Source organism: Lactuca virosa, chromosome 5 (genome assembly GCF_052849685.1).
Source record: "Lactuca virosa cultivar CGN04683 chromosome 5, Lactuca_virosa_CGN04683_v6, whole genome shotgun sequence".
Lineage (NCBI taxonomy): Eukaryota > Viridiplantae > Streptophyta > Magnoliopsida > Asterales > Asteraceae > Lactuca > Lactuca virosa.
Window position 1 is genome coordinate 280,778,815 of NC_136430.1, and position 9,104 is coordinate 280,787,918.

Here is a 9,104-nt window from a genome sequence, read left to right on the forward strand (position 1 = left end):
TAATCAAACTTGTTTCATATGTTTCATGTCAACAGAAGAATCATAGAGGTGAACAAGGAACAACATGAGGATATGCCCGACTATGATATGGAATATGAGCAAGATGATGGAACCCAAGTTTATGAATCGGACACAGAAGATGGTGAAAATAAGGACATTGACTACAATAGCCATTCAGATTCGGAAGAATAAATGCAAAGCACAGTTCCTACAAGGTCACCTTGGAAGAGGGGCCTGACTCGATTGCCAAAGCTGAAGACCGAGTATGTCAATTCTGGTGGTAGAAAAAAAACATGTCAAGTTTGATGAATTCGGTAAGTTTACAGGGAAGAATAATGCAGTGTTTGTTAGTTATTTGGGAGATCTTGTCCGCGAGAAGGTAGGATTAAGTGCTCTTTGCTGGAAGAAAGTAAAACCGGAAGTGAAGGACAAACTTTGGGAAGAGATTACAGTAAATATTTTTTTCACTTTTTTTAACTTCATCTCATATTTTATTTACAAATCATGTATTAAATACTAACAAATTCATTATTGTTTCATTTTAGCGCTATTTTGAAGTTGATGAAACTAGAAAACAATTTGTGATGAATAGGCTTGGTATCCTTCTACGAAACTTCAAAAGGAAATTGTATGCAGCTTACATCAAGCCACATCTAGGGAATTCCAAAAAGCTTGGAGAAATCCCTGTTCGATATCGTGCAATAATTACTCAAAAAGATGACTGGAACAAATTCGTGACATATACGCAATCTGAAGAGTTTAATGTTACAACTTTTTCCCAAAACTTCTTCATTTATTTATCATAAAATTACCAAAAAGTGTTTGACAAATCTTTTTTTTTTTGACAGGTTGTGTCACAAAAGACTATCAAAGCGCGAAAGATGTCAAAGTACGCTCATCGGATGGGACGAGGGGGTATACTACTCTTAGGCGGAAGTTGGTAAGATTTTTTTTAGCTATATGATCCATTATATTACCTTCATAGCATTGTACTTAACAGAATTTTACTTTATATTGTTTACAATTTAATTTTTTTATCAAGATTGAAGAGAAAGTGATTTCAAAGGAAGAAATGCCCCCAAGGTCAATTATATGGTGTAAAGGACGTGAAAGTAAAGGAGAATTTAAGGATGAAGATGTTAAACTCGTGGCGGATAAACTAGTCACTTCAATAAACTTTTTTATTACTATTACTGTAAAGATTTTAATCAGTTTTATTAGGACAATAATTATTAATATTTTGTGTGCTAGATGGAACAAGAAAAGCAGATAAAATAAGGACAAGTAAATGTTGAACCAGGCACGGATGCCATGACCTTAGTTTTTGGCAAGGAAAAGGGAGGATTTTTAAAGGGTGTCGGTACAGGAGTCACTTACAACAGATATTTCAATGTTCCTCGCAGAAAAGGATCATCTAAGGAAGAAATTAAAGATCTTAAAGTTGCACTGCATAATGGAAAACTTGAGCGTGAGAAAAAAGACGTTGAACTCAACGCTTTGTCTACAAAGGTTAATGAACAAGATCAAACACTAAAGCTAGTTTTGGTTCATCTTAATGCAAAAGGAGCTGACTTTCCAAATCTGTCTCATACAGTTGTAAGTAATCTTATTAACATGTATTTTCAATGTTACTTGTAAATTGCATTTTTTTTAGACATTTTCCATGTTTCTTTATATTTGCTAGGGTATTTCAACTGACAAGATTGTTGAAAGTAGTGAAACAACTCCTGTTAGTCCCAAAACCAAGGAACCATCAGAACCTGTAAAACCAGTATGTTATCATCTTATAAGATCATCATTGATATACTTTTTTTGGTACTAATTTCTGTTTTTTCACTTGGGACTCTAACTTATTTAGGTTATTGCAAAACCCACCAAGAAACAAGTTCAAACTAACTCTGCAACTGCAACTCCCGATACACAATTGATTTCCATGAAATCTGCAACAGTAGTATATACTAACTTTACAGTTTTCAACACTTTTAATTTATCTTTTATATTAAAATATAATTTTACATATATGTCTTAAACCTTTATATTAGGCAAATACAAAACCCACTAGAAACGTTGTTGACTCTAATACTACCACTATCAATCCTGACATACCAACAGTTTCACCAAATAAACCCCTTCACCAGGTAAGTGTTTTTTACATGTTGAATATACATTTCTGTCTTTTTTTTTTATTCTAATATTACTTATCATTGTAGCCAATCAAGTGTACTCTATCACATCCGTATAAAAGGAACATCGTTGCTCGTGGTACCATTCACTTATCATCAGAAAGACAATTCATTCATGGAGTTCCTCTACAAGATGATTGCTATAAAGTTTCCATTGATGAAGTGGTAATAAAACAAGCATTTCTACCCCATAAAACTGGAGAATTCACATTAGTTGAGGATGCATATAAAAGTTTTGTTCCATGGCCAAAAATACCTTGTGCAAACCGAGTCAAAGGTTTGTTTAATTATGTTCACTACTTTGTGCATTACACTTTATTTTCTTCATAAAGTAGTATACTAAGGTTTTGATGAACTCAATTTTTTTTGTTTCAATTTCGTTGTTATAGTTACCAGAAATTATATCACATCAAGAACATCAACGTCAAAACTCAAAGAAAAGGAAACCAACTTACATATCATCTGATGCCCTTCTCAAGAAGACAAGGAGCAATACAAATAAGAAGAATGTCTAGTTATGTTTAGGTTTTGGTTTATGATGTGTTTGATTTTTTTACCATTATTTAAATTCTTGAAATTAGAACAATTTTCTTTTTTTTTGGTATTTTAATTAGGAATTTAATGTATGGATTTGGATTTCAATTATTACTAATATCAAATTATGTATTTTGCTTTTGTTTCATATTGTTGGGTTTGGTTACTTTAATTTAAATTATTTTGATGTGTCTAAAATTATAGAAAAAGTAACAATAAATATTAAATTAAAGTGGCTTTAATATAAATTTGGCCATGTTTTATAGGTTTTCAGTGTCTCTAAAATTATACAATGGTTACTTTACATCATTTTTTAACGTGTGACTAAATGGTTAACAATAGCCATAATATACAAGAATTATGAGTCTACAGTTGTTTTAAAATGATGTTTATTCTAAAGTTTTTGTGACTAAGTTAAACAATAACAACATCAAAAACAATTTATGTGACAAATAAATACCATAATTGATTGTTGTTGTGACTAAATACTAGTAAATCGTCACTTATAAAATTAATTATATGTGTCCATTTACCGAACATGGTCATGTTCACCGTAATTATATGTATCTAAAATATACCCAATAGTCTTATTACGATACCGAATAGTCCTTAATTTTAACAAAATTTGTGTCTTTATAATACTTATGATTTTATTTCACTTAATTGTGTGTCTCTATACGATAGGCTATAGTCACAAAAATTGATTGTTTTTTGTGACTAATTATTAGCAATTCGCCACTTATGGAATTAATTATATGTGGCCATTTAGCAAACATGGTCATACTCACCGTAATTACATGTTTACAAAAGATACACAATAATCTTAACAAAATTTAAACTGTGTGACAATATAAAAGAAAACAACTACACTAAAACATCATGAATGTCGCAAGTTGGTGATATACAGTCACCACAGTTACTAAACAAATGTGTCTATTGATGGTTTAACGCTACAATATTGGATATTTAAGGAAAAAATTTCCGTACACATTTGTCACACTTTAATAATACGGCCACATGTTTTCATATCATACGGACACTACATTTTAAAGTGACCATAAGACTCATACGATGGCATCACCTTCCGTCACACTTTCAGTGAAAAAATAAAATGTAACGACGTAAATTTTCAAAACAATTTTTCATTTTTAAATCATATTTTCAATCATCAAAAACAATGTCAACAAACTGTATCCAATGTCATCATAACAAACAAATCCCAGAATCTCAAAACATAATCTCTATGAGTGTGTACGGATCATGCCGGCGCCTTCCCGCGATCCTCGCTAGTACCTGAAACACATAACACAACAACTGTAAGCATAAATGCTTAGTGAGTTCCCTAAAATACCACATGCAACACATACGCCTTTCCAGGCCATAACTCTGTAGGATCTTCCAATCCATGTATCTCAGGGGACTTCCGTCCCGAATCCCGGTAGACCTTCTGGTCCCACCCGTATCGACCTTCCGGTCCGTAACCTCTTGACCTTTCAGTTCATATCATCTTGACCTTCCGGTCCATATCATCTTGACCTTCCGGTCCATATCATCTTGACCTTCCGGTCCTCACCATACATAACATACATAGCACATACATATCACACAACCGCATATAGCACATACATCTCATAGCATACAAGGCCTTCCGGTCACACATAGGTACCCTTCCAGGTACAGTATAGTGAGAAGACTCATCTCAATGAAGTCGGATAAACTCTCGTGCTCAACGTCCCGATCTAGCCTCCTCCTATTATTCAAATAACATTCCCGATCAATATTCTCTCATAGCCTCATCTCTACAGATTGGGTAGAAGGCCATTTTACCCTTCCCTGAACTCTCTTGAATCAGTCTTGACCAGAACCCTAAGGTCAACGAGAGTCAATGGTCAAACTTTGACCGACTCGTCGAGTGCACATGGGCGACTCGGCGAGTCCATGCGGGTTCTCTGCATCCTTCTAGCCTCTCTTGGCTCGTCGAGTCATCGTCCCACTCGACGGGTTACACCTGTCGCAAATCGCGGGGCAACCCCGACTCGACTCGTCGAGTCCCATTATGGACTCGGCAAGTTGCATCCATGGCAACACTGAAATAACCTTCTGAGGTCAGATCTACTTCTCTAACCTATAGATCTGGCCTTCCCAACCACTATAATCACGTAAAGGTCCGACCTTTACACTCATGCAATGTCCATAAAGCTTCTTTGGGTGAAATAACCTCTAGAATGGCAACCTAGGGTCATATCTCTAATGGAATAGCAAAAAGCAAGATAGATAGGACTCTCTGGACCTCTTAAGGTCCAGATCTAAGAAGAACTCCACCTTGCGACCTCACATACTTCGAATCCAAGCCAAAGAAGGCATAAGAAAACCCTAGATTCAAGTAGATCACCAAATACACGAGATTGAGCACAGATTAGTACCTCTAGCAGCCTCTTCTGATCAAATGGGTGATAGATCTGAGCTCCTCAATCTTCCTTGTTTGTCCTCCTTCCTTCTTTCTTGCAAAATTACACTTAGAATGATGAATTAGCCCTCCTCTTGCACTACAAGCTTTCTCTCTGCTCTCTAGGGTTTCTCAGGGGTGCATTGGCCGCAAATGGAGGCTATAAAGGCCTTTAAATAGGGCACAGACCCCGAGAATTAGGGTTTCAATTTACAGCGCGGACTCGCCGAGTCCACGCATCGACTCGTCGAGTCCTTCATTAAATCAGACAAGAAATGCGCGATCCTACTCGGCGAGTCTGAGCGCCTACTCGCCGAGTCCCTCCCTAAAACTCAAGATAAATACTTAAAATAGGATACCTAGGAATCCGGATGTTACAATTCTCCCCCACTAGAATCAGACTTCGCCCTCAAAGTCCTACTCGGCAAACAACTCTGGATGCTGCTCCCGCATCTCCAACTCCGGCTCCCAAGTCAGCTCGGACCCTTTCCGATGTTGCCACTGGACCTGCACCAGGGACACTTCCTTGTTCCTCAGAACCTTGATCTTCCGATCCCAGATCGCGATTGGTCTCTCAGCATAATTCAGGCTCGCATCCACCTGAATATCCTCTAGCTGTACCACCGCCGACTCGTCGGCTATACACTTCCTCAACTGAGACACGTGAAAGGTATCATGAATCTGGCTCAGCTCCTCAGGTAGCTCCAACCGATAAGCTACCCTGCCCACCCTCACAGTCACCCTGAACGGACCGATGTATCGGGGCCCCAACTTGCCCCTCTTCCTGAATCGGATCACTCCTTTCCAAGGAGATACTTTCAGGAGTACGAAGTCTCCCACCTGGAACTCCAGCTCGGATCGTCGCCGATCCGCATAACTCTTCTGACGACTCTGAGCCGTCAGTAACCTCTGTCTAACCTGTTGTACCTGCTCTGTCGTCTGAAGCACTATATCAGTGCTACCCATCACGCGCTGCCCTACCTCTCCCCAGCAAATAGGAGTTCGACACCTCCTCCCATATAACAACTCGAAGGGAGGCATACCAATACTCGAATGGTGGCTGTTGTTGTAGGAAAACTCAGCCAACGGCAAGTACGTGTCCCAACTTCCTCCGAAGTCCAACACACATGCTCGAAGCATGTCCTCGAGTGTCTGAATCGTCCGCTCACTCTGCCCGTCCGTCTGTGGGTGGTAGGCGGTACTGAAATGCAACCTCGTACCCAACTCCTCGTGGAACTTCTTCCAGAACCTGGAAGTGAATCGTACATCTAGATCTGATACAATCGAGATCGGTACTCCATGACGCGATACCACCTCTCTCACATACAACTCGGCCAGCCTCTCAGCGGAAGAGCTCTCACTGATAGCAAGGAAGTGAGCGCTCTTAGTCAGCCGGTCGACTATCACCCAAATTACATCGACGCCCCTCGCGGTCCTCGGATATTTGGTGATAAAATCCATAGAAATCTGTTCCCACTTCCACTGGGGAACCTCAAGTGGCTGCAACTTGCCATGCGGACGCTGGTGCTCGGCCTTAACCCTGCGACAGGTCAAGCACCTCTCGACAAACCACGCGACATCCTTCTTCATACAGGGCCACCAATACTCTCTTTTCAGGTCCAAATACATCTTAGTGGCTCCGGTATGGATCGGGAACCTCGATCTATTCGCCTCCTCCATCAAAATGGTACGTGTCCTGCCCGCATACCGCACCCAAATCCGACCTTGAAAGGTCATTAGCCCTCGGCTATCGGTAACGAACGCAGGCACCTGTCCGACCACCCGCTCCCTCTTGCGGTTCTCCGGTATCACGGCCTCTGCATGGGCCTCCCGAATGGTGTCCAACACCGGAGTCATCACTGTCAGTCGCATACAAATGTCTCGAATCGGGGCACTCTCCGCCCTACGGCTCAGGGCATCAGCTACAACATTAGCTTTGCCCGGGTGGTACAGGATCTCACAATCGTAATCCTTTACCACGTCCAACCATCTCCTCTGGCGTATATTCAGATTGAGCTGATCCATCAAATACTTCAAGCTCTTGTGGTCCGTGTATATGGTACACCAAAACCCATATAAATAGTGACGCCATATCTTGAGGGCGAACACCACTGCCCCCAACTCCAGATCGTGGGTGGGATACCTCGTCTCATGAGGCTTCATCTGCCTCGATGCATACGATATCACATGCCCCCTCTGCATAAGCACTACACCCAATCCTGATATCGATGCGTCACAATACACCACCAAATCCTCCATCCCTTCCGGGAGGGCTAACACAGGGGCTTCGCATAACTTCTGGCGAAGTGTCTCAAACGAGGTCTGCTGCTCTGGACCCCATGAAAAAGCAACACCCTTCCGGGTCAACCTGGTGAGAGGCACGGCGATCTTGGAGAAATCTCTGATAAATCTCCGATAGTAGCCGGCCAATCCTAGAAAGCTCCTGATCTCGGTGGGTGATCTCGGCACCTCCTACCTCATAACCGCCTCAATTTTGGCAGGATCGACCAAAATCCCATTCTGGTTGACGAGATGCCCCAAGAACTGGACCTCCCGTAACCAGAACTCGCACTTGGAGAATTTGGCATAAAGCCTCTCCGTTCTCAATATCCCGAGGATCTCTCTCAGATGCTCCTCGTGCTGCTCTCTAGATCTCGAATACACCAGTATATCGTCGATGAACACGATCACCGAACGATCCAACATCGGTCTGCACACCCTGTTCATGAGATCCATGAATGCTGCTGGTGCATTGGTGAGCCCGAAAGGCATCACCACGAACTCGTAATGCCCATAACGAGTCCTGAACGCCGTCTTCTGGATATCCTCATACGCACTCTCATCTGATGATATCCAGACCTCAGATCAATCTTGGAGAACCAAGACGCTCCCTGCAACTGATCGAACAAATCGTCGATCCTCAGTAATGGGTAACGGTTCTTGACCGTCAACTTGTTCAACTCCCGGTAATCAATACACATCCGGTGTGAACCATCCTTTTTCTTGACAAAAAGGATCGGTGCTCCCCAAGGGGAACTACTCGGTCTAATAAACCCCTTCCCCAGCAGCTCCTGAAGCTGCGAGGATAACTCCTGCATCTCTGGCGGCGCAAGGCGATAAGGCGCCTTGGCGATAGGCGCTGCCCCCGGAACCAAATCGATGCGGAACTCTACCTGCCTCTCGGGAGGCACACCCGACAACTCCTCAGGAAAAACATCTGGGAACTCACGCACTATCGGAACGTCATCCATCGAACTTGGCCTCCCAATGGCCTCTCGTGTGTCCATCACATAGGCTACAAACCCGCTGCAGCCCTGCTGTAAACTCTGTCTCGCTCTGGCAGCCAAACAAAACGCTGACCCACATTGGGTACCCTCGCCGTACACCGTAAGTACTCCCCCACTAGGGTCTCGTATCGTCACCAACTGTCGCTCGCAGTCTATAACAGCCCTAAATCGGCTCAACCAGTCCATGCCCACTATGACATATACGTCCCCCATTGCAATCGGGACTAGATCTATCGGGAACTCAACACCGAAGATCTCGAGTACACATCCTCGAACTACTTCCGTAGCATACACCGCTCGCTCGTCAGCTATAGAAACTCGCAGAGGTCGACTCAACGCCTCTCGTCGGATACTGATGTACTGACTAAACGCTAAGGAAACAAATGACCGACTCGCACCCGAGTCAAATAACACCAAAGCAGGTACAGAATTCACAAGAAAAGTACCTACGCATATCATAATATAAGCACAGCACCTCATACTCAGCATAAATAAATGAAAGAATACATACCAGCCACAACATCAGGCGCTGCGCAGACCTCCTCCGCTGTCAACTGGAAAGCTCTCCCGCGAACCTTTGGTGCCTCGGCCTTCGCTGGCCAAACCTCGGTAACCCTAGAAGCAGGTGCAGATCCTTGCGGTGCTCCATGTGCT